We start from the raw sequence: 15,477 nt of genomic DNA on the forward strand, positions 1-15,477 counted from the left end.
ATCTTAACGAACTTCATTAAACGAGCTCAAACGAACTTTTATCGAATCGAGCTTATAATAGCTAACAAACGGTTTATGGTTTGGTTCATTTACATCAATAAATACAATACAATACAAGCTTCGAATAAAATTGAGTGTAGCCGAGAAATTACCTAATAAATAGTTCCAAAAAAAGTAAATTAAAACAAGTTTGTGTGTGCATCATAATATAAATAAGCATCCCTAATTAAATAAAAAAAACTTTTCCGATCTTATGAAATGTGAAACTTAATCTTGAATTTTTAATTAGTTTCTACATATGATCTTATTTGTTTTCATCTTATTAACAAACATGAAACCAAGGTTTCATTATTTGCTAAATAAGTCAATTTTATTTACATCAAAGTAAGCTAGATAAGTCATTTTTTTCAAGTAAAGCTAAACAAGTATAATGGTTGATTTAATTTTGGAGTATGTATTTTGTGAGACGGTTTCACGAATCTTTATCTATAAGACGGGTCAATGCCTATCGATATTCATAATAAAAAGCAATATTCTTAATATAAAAAGTAATATTTTTTCATCGATGACTCAAATAATAGATTTGTCTCATAAAATATGAGACATGAAATCTTTAGACAAATTTTTACCTTAATTTTAAACCTCACCAAATTATGTCCCAGCAAATATTTTATTATATAGTACAAATCAAATACCAAAATAGGGGCGACAATATCCATAAAATTAAATATTCTTACATCATTTGATAAAAAAAATAAAATCGAACTTTGTTAATCTAATAACCCAATCATATATTGCCACGTGCAGGATACATACAGCTGGACCAACCTGCCTTACATTAATGTCTCTTTAATTTATTTCCACCTTTGCTCCTCTCATGACCATATTAATTGTTTTTTATTATTATTAAATTTTTCTTTTTAATTTTTTTTCTTCATGTAAAAATCACCCATCGTCGTTTTCTTTTCAGCACCTTCTCCACAAATCCCCCGCTTCCTCTATCTTGTCTCAGTTATCAGTGGGAACAAAGAATTCAAAGTGAACTGACAAAACATCCAGTTGTTATTGTTACTGAGAAATTTGTATTCAAATATTTGAATTAAAGGGTGTTTTGTAGGCTACAAAATTTTGCAGTCTTGGAGGAGAATTGTTAACGGGAAGTGTAAAGTTTAGATTTTTATTTGTTTTGGGGAAATGGGTGTTTGTAGTTCGAAGCCAAAGTGCTCTCGAGAGCCCAATGATGGAATCAATCCGGTCGCCATTCCAGTCCGGGGTAAGAATGCGGATAACCCAATAGCGGCAAAGAATAATAATGCCGGAGATTCTGTTGATTTCTTGGATAAGAAAATGGAGGACGCGGAAGGAGGCAAAAAGTCACCGTTTTTCCCGTTCTACAGCCCAAGTCCAGCTCACTACTTGTTTTCGAAGAAGTCCCCGGCGAGATCTCCGGCGCAGGATGGCGGTACTCCTAGGAGGTTTTTCAAGAGACCGTTCCATCCACCGTCTCCGGCAAAGCATATCAGGGCGGTGCTCGCGCGGCGGCACGGAACCGTGAAGCCTAACGGGGAGGCAGTACCGGACGGGAAGGTAAGAGAGAGAAACGGGTCTGGATAAGAGTTTCGGGTTTGGTAAGAAATTTTACGACAAGTATGAGCTGGGAGAGGAGGTGGGGAGAGGGCACTTTGGGTACACATGTAAAGCTAAATTCAAGGAAGGAGAGCTTCATGGGCAGGGGATTGCTGTTAAGGTCATACCTAAAGCTAAGGTGTGGAAATTTCTTCTCTTTCTGTTTGGTATCGCAGTTTCTTGTTGTTTGAGTTTCAGTGTTTTGCATTTGGATTTTAATGGAGTATATTGGTTTATGGGCTGGACTTAGTGTCAAGGTTGGGGAGATCTGATCTGTATGACTATATGGCGATTTGCAATTTTGGGTAGAGAGCCAAAAAGTTGGTTTTTGAGATTCGAACGAGCTAAGAAATTTCAAGCTCGATTCGAATACGAAAAATGAGTCACATAGAAACTGCACACTATTTCTCGTTGACAGTAGAATTTGAATGAGAGTCGAGAAATGGCTCCTTTTTTTTGGCGTTTAGTTGACATTATGAAGCAAGATCATCGTTGCTCAAAGATGTGCACTTTTTCTTCTTCTTTTTTTGGTATTTTTTTCTCTATCTTTAATAAACGTGTTTACATTTCCAGATGACCACTGCTATAGCTATTGAAGATGTTCGAAAGGAGGTGAAAATATTAAGAGCTTTGACGGGTCATAACAACCTAATACAATTTTACGATGCACACGAAGATCATGACAATGTCTACATAGTTATGGAGTAAGCTTGATTTCTTGATCTTAGTCTCGGCTCATTTTCTTGAATTCCTAGCATAGATTGATCCCGAATCTTTATTGGCTTCTTTGTGTGCCGTCGTCGTGTATCTCTGATGAGAGGTTGCTCAATTGTGTTTGATATGTCTCTCAGGTTATGTGAAGGAGGCGAACTTCTAGATAGAATTCTTTCGAGGTAATTTGTGGCCCTAAAATATACCTTCTTTATTTACCAACTTAAATAAAAAGAAATAACTGGCCTTTATTTCTAATGAATCGTCGCATTTAACATAGTATATAGTTTAAATCAAAAAATAAATTCTCCATGTCATAGGGGTGGGAAGTACGAGGAAAATGATGCAAAGGCTGTGATGAAGCAAATACTAAGTTTCGTAGCATTCTGCCATCTCCAAGGGGTGGTGCATCGTGATCTTAAACCCGAGGTATTTATTTTGATGCTCGACCTAAAATAGATTGCCATTGTTGAGTCTTAGTCATTTGGGATCATTCATTAAAGAAGATGTTACATCCACTATCGATTGCCAGTATGTTTAACTGTAGCTTGTCTCTGGATCAGAACTTCTTGTTTTCATCCAAGGACGAAAACTCGATCTTGAAGGCTATAGACTTTGGATTATCAGATTTCGTCAAACCAGGTTTATTTTATAGTCTCACACCTAAGGTAGATGTACAAACGGACCAAATGATATGGTTTTTATTTAATTCTTTGCAGACGAAAGGCTCAATGACATTGTTGGTAGCGCATATTATGTAGCACCCGAAGTTCTGCATAGAGCCTATAGTACCGAAGCTGACGTTTGGAGTATAGGTGTGATAGCTTACATACTGTTATGTGGGAGCCGCCCATTTTGGGCTCGAACAGAGTCGGGAATTTTTCGTGCTGTTGTAAAAGCTGAACCGACTTACGAAGAACCCCCTTGGCCAACTCTTTCTTCCGAGGCAAAAAATTTCGTCAAACGTATGCTAACTAAGGATCCGAGGAAGAGAATGAGTGCTGCTCAAGCCTTGTGTGAGCACTTTTATTTGCCGAAATCAATAGAATGTGATTTTGAGATATGTCACCACTTAACAAGTTTTTTCACTTCAGGTCATCCATGGATCAGAGATACTGACGTAAAAACGCCTTTGGATATACTAATACTTAAACTAATGAAGGCTTACCTGCGTTCATCTCCCCTCCGTAAAGCTGCATTAAAGGTGAGTATGTGAAATTATTGCCAAGTAACTAAACAATTATTGTTTTTTCATTTCCTATTTGCATCCTCACACTATTAATTAATATCAACTCAGTCGACATGCATATTGAGTTGTAGGCCTTTTTGCCAACTGATTCTCCATTTTATGTTTTTTTCTCTAACCTCTTGACTGGAATTTTTGCAGGCTTTATCGAAAACTTTGACGGCTGATGAACTGTTCTACCTCAAAGAACAATTTGAGCTATTGGAACCGAACAAAAATGGGACCATAAGTTTAGACAACATCCAAGCGGTTGGTTTTTTTGCATGAAGCAATAGCCTATAACTTGATACAAATTAAATTTAATCCCAGCTTCTGTACTTTGATCAGGTATTGAAGAAAAACTCAACGGATGCCATGAACGAGTCACGTGTATTCGATCTTCTTGTTTCGGTTTGCTTCTGATTCCTAGTCGTAGTATCCCAATATATCATACTTTATTGTTTTGTAATAGATATCCTTTTCCTGTTATGTCAGCTGAATGACCTTCAATACAGAAAGATGGATTTCGAGGAATTCTGCACTGCTGCTTTGAGTGTGCATCAGTTAGAAGCCCGTGAAAGTTGGGAACAGCATGCTCGTTGCGCATATGAACTCTTCGAGAAGGATGGTAACCGAAGTATCATGATCGAGGAATTAGCTTCGGTAAAAAACTTTTAAAAAACCCAATTACAAATCCATTTCCATCTATCTTTTTGATCCTATGCTAACTTTTGAAAATTTGTTTCAGGAACTTGGACTTAGCCCTTCAGTTCCAGTTCATTCTGTCCTCCATGACTGGATCAGACACACAGATGGAAAGCTGAGTTTCCTCGGATTTGTCAAGCTGTTGCACGGTGTATCTAGCCGATCGTTCGCTAAAGTTCATTGACACTTCCGGTGTATTACAACCACCGGAACCCTCAAATTGGTCTTGCCTAATGATCTTTGTGAAAGAACAAAAGATCCACCTGAGACGCTCCATCAAAGTTCTTATTTACGACCGATTCATTGGTTTGAAGGTTTTGACTTCATATCACGTTCAAGTGATGAACGAACAGAGAGCTGCAACACGAGTAAAAGGCGAGCCTTTATGTAACCGATTGAATGTTGTAAATACGTATGCTATTTATTGCGGCTGGGAACATTTCTCAAGCTGTGAATGAAGAATATTTGAAATCAACAACACTTACCTTACCTTACCTTACCTTGAAATCTACAGTTACTTCTAAATTCCTCCACTGTAGCATTTAGCAGGTTTTTACTTTTTGTTTTGTTTTTTTTAAAAAATATTATTAATACCTCGGGTTAAGTAGTAGTACACTGAAGCAAAAATCAGAGAAAATCTTAAAGTTGACAGACGACAAATATATTCACACCACAGCTGAAGAAATAAACAAACGCTTGAAGAAAGATTAAATCAGGGCAGATTTTTCTATGGAAATTATTATTTTTTTTTCAATTTTATCGGATGTCGGTATTCTGGAGCGAATAGTATATAGATATGTCGTAATCTTCTTGTTTGATTAATATGGGAATCGGGTGAGCGTTTCGTTTATTTCAGGCCACGGAATCCGGCACAAGTTTGTAGCCCGGAATCTTGGATCCACTACTCCAGGCTGATGGTGTATTTATTTACTATTTAATCTATAAAATTTAAAAATATACCTCAGAAAGAAATAATTAGATTCGAGCTTAATGTTCACACTTCAATTCTACTTAAAATCAACATCTATTTCTCAAAAAGATCAACATTTTATTTTTGTTTAATTACCCGTTGGATTCTGCAAACTTCAGAGGTTACGTATTCAAATGGCTGACAAGAAATCCAAGAAACATGCATTTGTGGAGATATCTTCATCTTCTTCATTCTCATCTTCTGAGATTGACGAGTTCTGTTTAGCTTCTTGGTATTTTACCTTCTGACGCCTTATATTCCTGAGAGAAACTAAACGAATTTAACCTGGAATTTATTTGAATGCATTACACTGTTTTTTTTATTAAAAAAAAAAATATTCTGACGCTTGGATTTTCGTTTCTTGATTCAGTACTGATGACGATCGTGACGATGATGCGAGCAACTGGAGTTGTTCGGAAAAATGAGGACGAGATGACGTCCATGCCGATAAAGATGATGAAGCATCGACGTGCAACAAAATTGTCCGGTTTCTTCAAGGTGCAAGATTGTGGGCATTATTGATCAACTAAGATTTCTGTGAAATGGTTCATTTTTTTGTAGTGATAATTGATGGGTTGGTTGGAAACTAACTTCAAGGGAAACAAACTTGTGAAACAATCGATGGAAGTGAATGCGGTTAAATAAAGGGGAAAGGTGGAGCACAAAGGAAAAAAACACAACAGACAGAAGACTTCACACACACACAATCAAGAAGGAACAGAGAGACTCGAAAGGCTCTTCCTTCTTTGGTATCAAAGGCTCTGTACTTGTAATCCAAACCACGTAAATGCTCGTGTAATTCTTTTGCAGTTACGTGCTATTGTGTGAGTGTTGTACGTGCATGGTCACTAAGAAAGTCGAAGAACAATATCAATAACGAATTGGATAGAACTCTAACAGTCATGATTAGAATTAGATGACTTTTGATCGTTTGTTCTCTTAAATTGGTGTAGCGCACGTTTAGGCTTGTGGAGTAGTTAGATTATTTCCCTACGCTCTTTAGGAAGGGGTGATTTTCAAGTGCTAAAGCTCGTTGAATGTAAAGTGTACCTTCGAGGCATGGTTTGAGTCTCTCAGGAGCCAAGGAAGAGTGCATGGAGAGAATCGAGGAGCACTGGAGGTCATTTATTGTATTTCATTTATCAGTTTGCAGGCAGTTTCTTTTTTGTGTTTATGAGACCTTTTTCACATTTTCTCTCTTCTCAGACAGACAGTTTTAGTTGTATGATCTTATTTGCATTGGATAAAATCATAGAACTGTGTGAACTTGAATCAGGCTAGTTTGCCCAGATAGATGTGCTAGGATTCATTAATGGTACATATCAACGCTCATAGTTATTCGTCAAAGAGAAACTTTCGAGCAAAGAAAATGCGGCGATATAGCATCCTTGAGATAAGCGGCTTGAGGCTTTGACCACAACATAAATTAATGCGTTGTCACTGTTCTTTTTCAACCTCAAACCAGTACCTAAAGAACTCCATGAATTGACTACTTAAAAACTCAATGCCCGAACTTGTCCACCAGATGAATCCTATTATGAACACCAAAAACATGCCAAGAGTGTGAACCGTGATTGGATTTTGAATGCAAGTTGTAAATTTAATTCCCGCCGTTCACATTTTTAAGCGAACCCCTATTTTGTACATCTCTTGTTGCATTTGTTATGACATCTTTTCTTAAGCTGAAGTTCGTTTTTTCGGTAACAGTTTTCAAAATCTACCTGCACCCATGCATGTCACTCGATTTGAATTCATGGCAAGTCATGGTTTTCTGTGGATATGAAGTGTTGTGCGTGCAAAATGTCTTTTTCGCCTATGCAGGTTATGATAGGATTATCGTGAAGTTCGATAGATAAGGCTCATGGTTTGTTGAAGTGTGAAATAGCCTGGTAGGGTGAATTCATGCTGATGCGATGACACCATTTTCTTGTTTATTTTTGGTGAAATGAGGAGTTTCTGTCACAGGTTGAAAGATGGCAATGGTGAAGCTCTCTATCCCAGATTATCATTTACGATTAACTTCACGAGTGCTCTTTAGATAGATCTGTGCATCTGCATCAGAATTGTTCATAATAAATTCAAAGAAAGATATCCAAACACAAACAGGAAAAAACTTGTCTGATCTGTTTGTCTTATTGTTTATGCTTTAGTCATTTGATTCTTGTTGATAATCCAGGTTGAAGTGCTGTGGAGCCAAGGGACCAAGAAACTAGCTCCACTTTCCCCTTTACCTGTAAAGGGTGGCCATCTTTACAAGATGAAGACTTTTAGACAGGTGAATTAATCTCTGACCTAGCAGACTAGTTTTGTAGTTAGACATTCACACAATCATTGTTTTCACATTGCTGTTTCAGCCTTGGAAGAATGCTATGAGGACGACAAAAATGGAGATGAAGACAAATAAATCCCTCGCCAATGAAGGTTTAACTTTCTTTTCCTTTGAATAGCATCTCGTAATACATTATTATTTGAAAGTTGATATTATTTGTTGTGTGGTGAATGTGATAATCAGGAAATAAACGTCGTAAGCATTTCCATAATTTGCATCTGTCTGGAACAAGGGAGACAAACCATGTGAATAAGAATCGTGTAAATGAGCCGAAAAAGACCTCTAGAACCAAGAAACTCAACCCTCGTCAAAACTTTCCTCCATTTCAAGAACTCAACTCGAAATACACCAAAGATTTTAGGCATCCTACATCTCATTGGAGACATCAAAACCTGAAACAATCAAACCAAGCTAGAGAACCCTTCTTTTATCCAAATAGCTATCATTGTCAAGAATCATATACCTTCAACCCCTGCATTGCCCAAAGAAGACCACATCACTTTGCCGTCAACCCTTTTCGTGGTTCCCGTTTGACCCCATTTTCAGAATCTCAGGGATTTAACCAAGGCAGCCTCAGGTACAATGCTTACCCACACTTCACTCGAGTACCCGAATCAAGGCAATTTGACCAAGTTCTTGGAAGAAAGAATGTTCGCCCACCATTTTATTCATCGCCTCCTGAGACAAACAGGTGGAGATCAGCAGCACAGGCATCTGCTAAATAATAATATGTGTTTATAATTTTTTGTTCTGTGACAAAATTTTCAAATGATAATATAAAAAATAAATAATATGTAATAGTCAAATTATTTCTATTATAATGAAATAATAAGATCAATCATTTTCAAATGATCACTAAAATACAATCCGTCTGGTTAGTTTTAGGGTTAAAAATACTAATCAAATTTGTATAATCAAGTTATTTAGTAATTTCTTTCTCAATTGATAACATAACTAGTTCATTCAATATTTTTTTTTACATTGTTGATAGGAAGAAAGTTTTGATGAACTTTAATTTGAGAAACTTTATTCTCCACTTGCTACTATAATTGGGATATTCATCAATTTTCTTCAAGTAATTCACTACATCAATTACCGATTTTTGTTCTCTTGGTGATGAGGATTTCAAGAATGTCAACTCCAAAAATAAATCATCCCAATTAATATGAACAACTCGTATGAGTCAGAAATTTTTCAAGATTCTTGCAAGATCTCAATAGGACTTCATTTTTTACACGTTGTAACCTTTCCAAATTGAACAAAAAACTAAATGTTTCTTCGTATTTTTTAAACTGTTCAAATAAAGTTTTCATAGGAGAATGAGTTTGATCGATTATAAAGAGAAAATATTATTTCATTCAGATATGAAATAAAAAAAAATGATAGGGCAAAACACAAACCATGAGGAGGCAATCTGGATCGGAGTAGAAGCAAAAACATCAAAATTGAGATTCACATATGTGGATTAGAATTAAAAACTCTATTGTCGATGTGAGGGCTTAAGGAAATAGGAACATATGTAATGAAGAAGACTTATCAATTCTTTTGACTTTGTTTTGGGCTTTATGATATATTAGGAAAAGCAGATAAATAATAAATTTATATTGAGTCAATTTATACTGTTATATAAAATAGATTTTTTTTTCCAAAATTATAGTCTCCGAAAAATATGGGCCTGAGTGGAATGACTTTTTTGACTCCTAATAAGTACGGCACGACCATGGTAAAATAAAAAATCAACCGGTTTGAGTTTTTTAATGATTCCTAGCAAGCGAAGGCGAAATTTAACAGGGTAGAACTGAAAGGTTAGCAACAAACTTTGTTTCTAATTTCTTAAAATTTCTGATTTCAACATTAGTGAGGTACTAAGCTTAACATAATTGTATCACAATGTAAGAAACACATTAAGCTTGATGAAATTGTACAATATTGCTTACATATTGAGGGAGATAAGTAGAACTACGAGGTAGAGCCCCCAAGGGTCTGTTGAGATCTCTCTTCAAAGCCTGTGAGCATTCTCTTCATGTCTCAGCGTCTTATTTAGTGAGGTGTATTCAATTCAGAGTTTTGATAACTTTTGTTGACTTTTTTAAATGACAGACTTTTATGAATTTGACAGAATCTCACATATTTATAAACAGATTTATGTGGATTTATGTAGATTTTTTTGCAAGATTTTTATAAATTTTGTGGACTTTTTTTTATAGAATTTTATAAATTTTGTACTTAATTATAACATATTATTTTTTTATTAATTTCTTTGATCCAATAATTAATTGACATATATAACATATTCAGTTTAAAATTATTTTCAATATTTATATTAATAAATAAATTTACTTATTTAAAAGTTAATCATTTAATCTTTACATGTTTATATATGTGGGTTTGTATGCATGTTTGTAAATTTTTTAAAATACATAAATTGATTAACATGTAACCTTGTTTTTAAATTGATAATATACATGTGAAAATAATATTATTTAGTATTGTGTGAATATAATTTTGTATAAAAATATCATAGCTTATATATTAATTGAAAATGCTAAAATGAATTTAAAAAATCATAGTTGTTCCGAGACTATTCAATTATTAAGAATTAAGCAACATTTTTTTGGATCATCTTTTATTATTATTGAATATTACATTAATTTATATAAATCATAAATTAAAAATCACAAAATCAATTCTAGAATTCAAAATTTCCTGTGATATTAAAATAAAAAATTATTAGATGAACAATCAGTCAAAAAATGAAAAATTTGAAAAGTAAAGATGAAAAATATATAGAGATGCACTTCGAAAATTTGAGAAAGTGATCGAAATAGATGAGATGAGAGAAGATAAGAAGAGATGTGATGTGAAGCGAGAGAAAAAATTAATAAATAGTCTGTATATGAGTTAGAAGTTTCAAAAATCCATCCAAATCTTTGGGTTGAACCAAATACAATTTTTTACAATTTATAGTTGTACCTTATGCTTTAATGTTTGTATGTTAATGAATTCAATGAAGTTATTAAAAGTCAATGAAAAATTTGAATACTTATAGACTTTTAAATAGTTTTTAAAAGTCAATGTTGAATATCACTTGACTTTTTAAAACTCTATGAAAATCTATTTTGAATACCACTAGACTTCTATAGAGTATGTAAAAGTCTTATTGAATACATCTAGACTTTTAAAATCTACAAAAGTAATTAAAAGTCAATAAATCTCTTATATTGAATACACCTCCCTTAGTACAGCAACCTGTCAAATTTGACGACAAAAACTGAACTACAATATGAATATAACCAAAGATTATTTGCTAAATGTGACAGAATTTTAATTACATCTTGGTGCAAGGCTGATTTTCGTTCTCTTTGCGACCAGTTCCATATAATTTTCTCAAGGTGAGATTTGAATCTTGTGATTCCATCTTAAGATTCAATCACACCACTAATTATAATATACGTGTGGGAAAATTGCAATTTTAGTCTTGTAAATTGATTAATTTTTTTGTTTTAATCATGTAAATTATCAATATTTAGTTTTCATCTACTAACTTGAATTTTTTTCGGTTTTAGTCTTTTTTAAATCGAAACCACTAAATCTATCTAATATTGCTTATTTCGAACTGATATTCTCCTATATGGCTCATGTAATATACACATTAAAATCTATGTAAAACGCCCCAAATTCGACGACTGTCCTCATTGTATCAAAACGGGTCTTTCCAACGTGCTTATGTCCTCACTCACACGCACCCCATAAAACTTCCCAGGGGTCACCCATCCCAAAATTTCCCCAAGTCAATCACGCTTAGCTTTGAAGTTCTTATGTGATGAGCTACCGAAAAGAAGATGCATCTTCTTGATATGAATAGTATATATCAAATCTTTTAAGCCCTCTTCAACTGCACAGTCCCATATCTGAACAGTTTCGAAATCCCTCTTCTTCCGGTGTAAGATCGGTTCATCCATGTTTCATCCGCCTATAAGCCTGCCAGGAGACACTCATTGTCTGTGCAATCTCATGGCACCGACGATCACCTCCCGCCCTTTTCGGCCCCGGGCCTCACAATCTATCTAAGCAAAAATAAAAGAAAACGGCAAGTTTTTTCTTCTTATTTTGAAATATTGAATATCGTTTTGTTTTATTTTTTCTCTTTGTTTTTGTTTAGATTTATTTTGACGTGTGCAAGATTAGTTTATTCTCACTACATGAGATACATAGAAGAACATCGATGTCAGATAAATAATTGTCGAAAGAGTTAGTAAATTTTGGCAAAAAAAGAACAACACCCAAAAAAAATCCAAGTTAATGAATGAAAACCAAACATTGAGGAGTTACATGACTAAAACCCAAAATAAATAAAGCCATGGGACTAAATTGTAGTTTTCCCTGATACATGGTAAGCCCTACGAAAATATGTATTTTAAAAAGTAGATGGGATATTCTTGCGAGTTTTAGTTTTATTACCAAAATTTTCACATTTTGGCACCACATAAAGGTTTACTCATCATTGATCATTGAACTATTAATTAAAAAGAGACACCAATGAAGAAGTTCTGAATCAAAGGTACTCACTTGTAGAAGAAACGCATTAAGGTGCTTCTTGAAATTAAAAATATTGCCAACTCTTCTATTCAGACAGTAAAAGAACCTCACTAAATCTGTATTATTTCCAGAAGATCACCATATTATAATAAATGCATTTTCTGATGAAAGCTACACCCATTCGAACGTAGCATTAGGATTATTTAAACAAAAGAAAAAATTATGAGACGAGCCTCTTATTTAGGTCATTCTTGAAAAAATATTACTTTTTATTGTAAATATGGACATAGTTGACCTATCTCCGCGAGACCGTCTCACAAGAGACCTACTAATATTTAAATGCTTTTAAAAACATTCAGTTCTTGCAAATATATTAAATTGACATATTACTATGAGTTGGAAAAGGTGCATCATGTTGTTAATTATAGTTTGCATGATTACATCGAACCTCTTTCGTATAATTGATGAATAAACTTATAAATTACTTAGTAAAACTATTATTTAATTTCAGGTTTAATCTTTATCACTTTTCAGTAAGGATTAATATTTAACAGTAACAAATCAATGTGATAGAATTTTTAAGTGTTCCATAAAATGAACTTATTTATCATTTGATAACTACACTTTCTTCCATCAAATTTAGTATCTCGCAGAATAATTAATTTTTAAACGATAACTTTTTTTAAGAAAAGAATCATAACCATAGTCCATACTGGTAAAATACTCATATATATTTAATTAACCAAAATTCTTATTCGACTCGTTACTAAATTATTATTATTATTGTTTTATTTTTAATATTATTCATAATTTATTAACATACATATTGAAAATTATATATCCTGAAAATTATTCCTGAGATATATTAAAAATATATGATAGCCTAACTCGACCCATGATACTTGGTACAGAGACGAACCAAAATTAGATAACTAGTGAAAAGAAGTAGAACTCCAAGGCCAACCAATTTATGATTCTTGCGAAGAAAATAAGCCAAAAACTTCTAGTCATGAATCGAATGACCTATACCGGGACTATGCCCCGGAACCGTGGGTCGAAAATCTTCGACAAACTTATAAACCGAAGAACCTCCGTTATTATTTCCAACCATTCTCTGTCTTAAAGATTTAACGTTATGCCCCGGCTCTGAACATGACTTCCTGCACTTCATATGTCTTCCATTAACACTAATGATCATTTCTTGGCTCAAAATGATAAGAAGGAAAGAAACTGATAAAAATGCCAAAGTCGTCCTTGCGCTTTCAGCCATTAGGTACACGATTTTAATGTAAGTCTGAAATGTATACGAGAATATGAAGATCGGGATGTGGGAAATTGAAGCAGAGAAAGCGTTGGATTTTATTTTACTCGGACAGTTGCTAGAGATGAGGGTGTATATATATACCGTTTGGAAGTTAGTTTAACCAAGTTACAGCCCTTTTAATAAAAAGTTTAGATTATGTACTTATTTTTAAAACGTTAGTTGATATTTACGCTCTATTTTTTTGTTATTTGCGCTCTATTTCTGAATAAATTTGATACATATTTTGTATAGGAAATAGAGTATAGATAAAACAAAATGGAGTATAAACAGCTAATGACTTTTATTGGTATTTCGTCACTAAAATAAAGGTTCGAAAGTGCATGCTTCGTATGTGCAGGCAGCTTTTGTTTGGTTCGACAGGTGAGCAGTGATAAATACAACACATCGTTTCTGCCTGTACTTGTTCATCCATCCATTGTAGACAACTGGATTGGATTTGATCTGTTTATCTCTATTTACATGAACACAGGTTGACGATTTCGCATTAAATTTTAAAAGCGTGCGCCGAGTGTTCACGCTTTTTTTGAATAAACATGTTGCATGCTTCTCGTTAATTATAGTTTATGGTACACATTCAGATGAATTAATTAATATACCACAAGTTATATATTTTTCTGAATTATTTTTGAAGTATATATCTTCTATTTGACAAAAACTTGTGTGAAACGGTCTCACATGTCGTATTTTGTGAGATAGATCTCTTATTTAAGTCATTCATGAAAAATTGTTATTTTTTATGCTAAAAGTATTAATTTTTATTGTGAATATCGGTATGGTTGACCCGTCTCACAGATAAAGATTCGTGAGACTGTCTCACAAAAGACTCACTCCTTCTATTTTCGTGTGTGTGTGTGAGAGTATTAGACATTAAATCAGTTCCGGGGGATATTTTAATTAGCTATATGTTCGACTAACTTTTTCTTGTATGCATGCATGAGATGTTAATTTACAAATTTGGACTTAATGTGCAGCTCATTTTGGTATAAAATTATGAGAAAAAAGTTTAATTTTAGATTATATTTTCAAAGTTTAATTTTTGTATACTAACTTTTAATATATAACTATTTCGGTTCAATCGCTGATGTGACTCCAAAAAATGTTAACGCGAGACTGTAAAATACCGACGTGGCATGGGAAAATGCTGACTTATCAAATGTTATGTCAACAAAAAGTAAAATTCGATGTGCCTAAACCAAACTTTGAAAACTTAATGAATCAAAACTCAAAATTAGACGAGACAATGGACTAAAAAAAGTAAACTTTCCTATCCAATAACATTGTTTGAAAGAGATAAATCCAGCAAAATACTTTTTCAACAAGCTAGATCAAATTTAATCACGCAAAATGTTACTAGGGAAAAATTTAGTTGCAACGAACAAATTAAACATCTATAATCAATAACTACAATCATCAAAATTTAGACAAAATTTCAGAAAGTCTTTCAAGATTATTATTATTATTATTATTTAGGGCATGCATCATGGATGGCCTCAGACAAAACATGGTGGACCTAAGTTCATTCCAACATCATATGTTTTACTACTTTACTCCATATCGAGTCATGGGTTTGGTGAGAGATATCTCTAGAACCAACAAAGTTAACTAGGATCCCAACTTTTATTATATATCTTTTTAAGTTAATAGATTACTGAAATTTTTTGAAATAATACATACAGTTTTATTATAATTTACCAGTTATTTATGTATATACTAGAGATGTTTAATGTTTTCACATATTTGTTTTGAATTTCGAGAACAATGACAATGCTACATCGATCTTGGGTCGTGGGTTACTATAAATAATGAGTTTGAATCTGGAGTCGTTGGATCGTTTGGGCCTTACGAACCATAAAAATATATATTTACATGGACCTTTGCCAAGAAAATAATATAATTATTTTTATTAAATAACTGCGGTCAAAATAAAAGTGTGATGGCTAAATAATTGTTAGAAACAATAAATTTACTGAATTCTCAAATCAAATTGAGTAAAATTTTGATGTCGAGTTGGTACATAGTAATAAATTCTAAACTAAATATATCCATAA

The 15,477-nt window shown here is 33.5% G+C and overlaps 1 long non-coding RNA gene and 1 pseudogene across 1 annotated transcript; both read left to right on the forward strand.

Moving 5' to 3' along the window:
* Positions 1–891: 891 nt before the first annotated feature.
* On the forward strand, positions 892–4,775 carry LOC142531285 (CDPK-related kinase 5-like; annotated as a pseudogene).
* Positions 4,776–7,044: 2,269 nt separating this feature from the next.
* On the forward strand, positions 7,045–8,220 carry LOC142532047 (uncharacterized). Its single transcript, XR_012816453.1, has 3 exons — positions 7,045–7,512; positions 7,592–7,658; positions 7,750–8,220. It is a non-coding gene; the product is annotated as an uncharacterized LOC142532047 (long non-coding RNA).
* The last annotated feature ends 7,257 nt before the right edge of the window (positions 8,221–15,477 follow it).

This window comes from Primulina tabacum, chromosome 17, assembly GCF_025594145.1.
Source record: "Primulina tabacum isolate GXHZ01 chromosome 17, ASM2559414v2, whole genome shotgun sequence".
Classification (NCBI taxonomy): domain Eukaryota; kingdom Viridiplantae; phylum Streptophyta; class Magnoliopsida; order Lamiales; family Gesneriaceae; genus Primulina; species Primulina tabacum.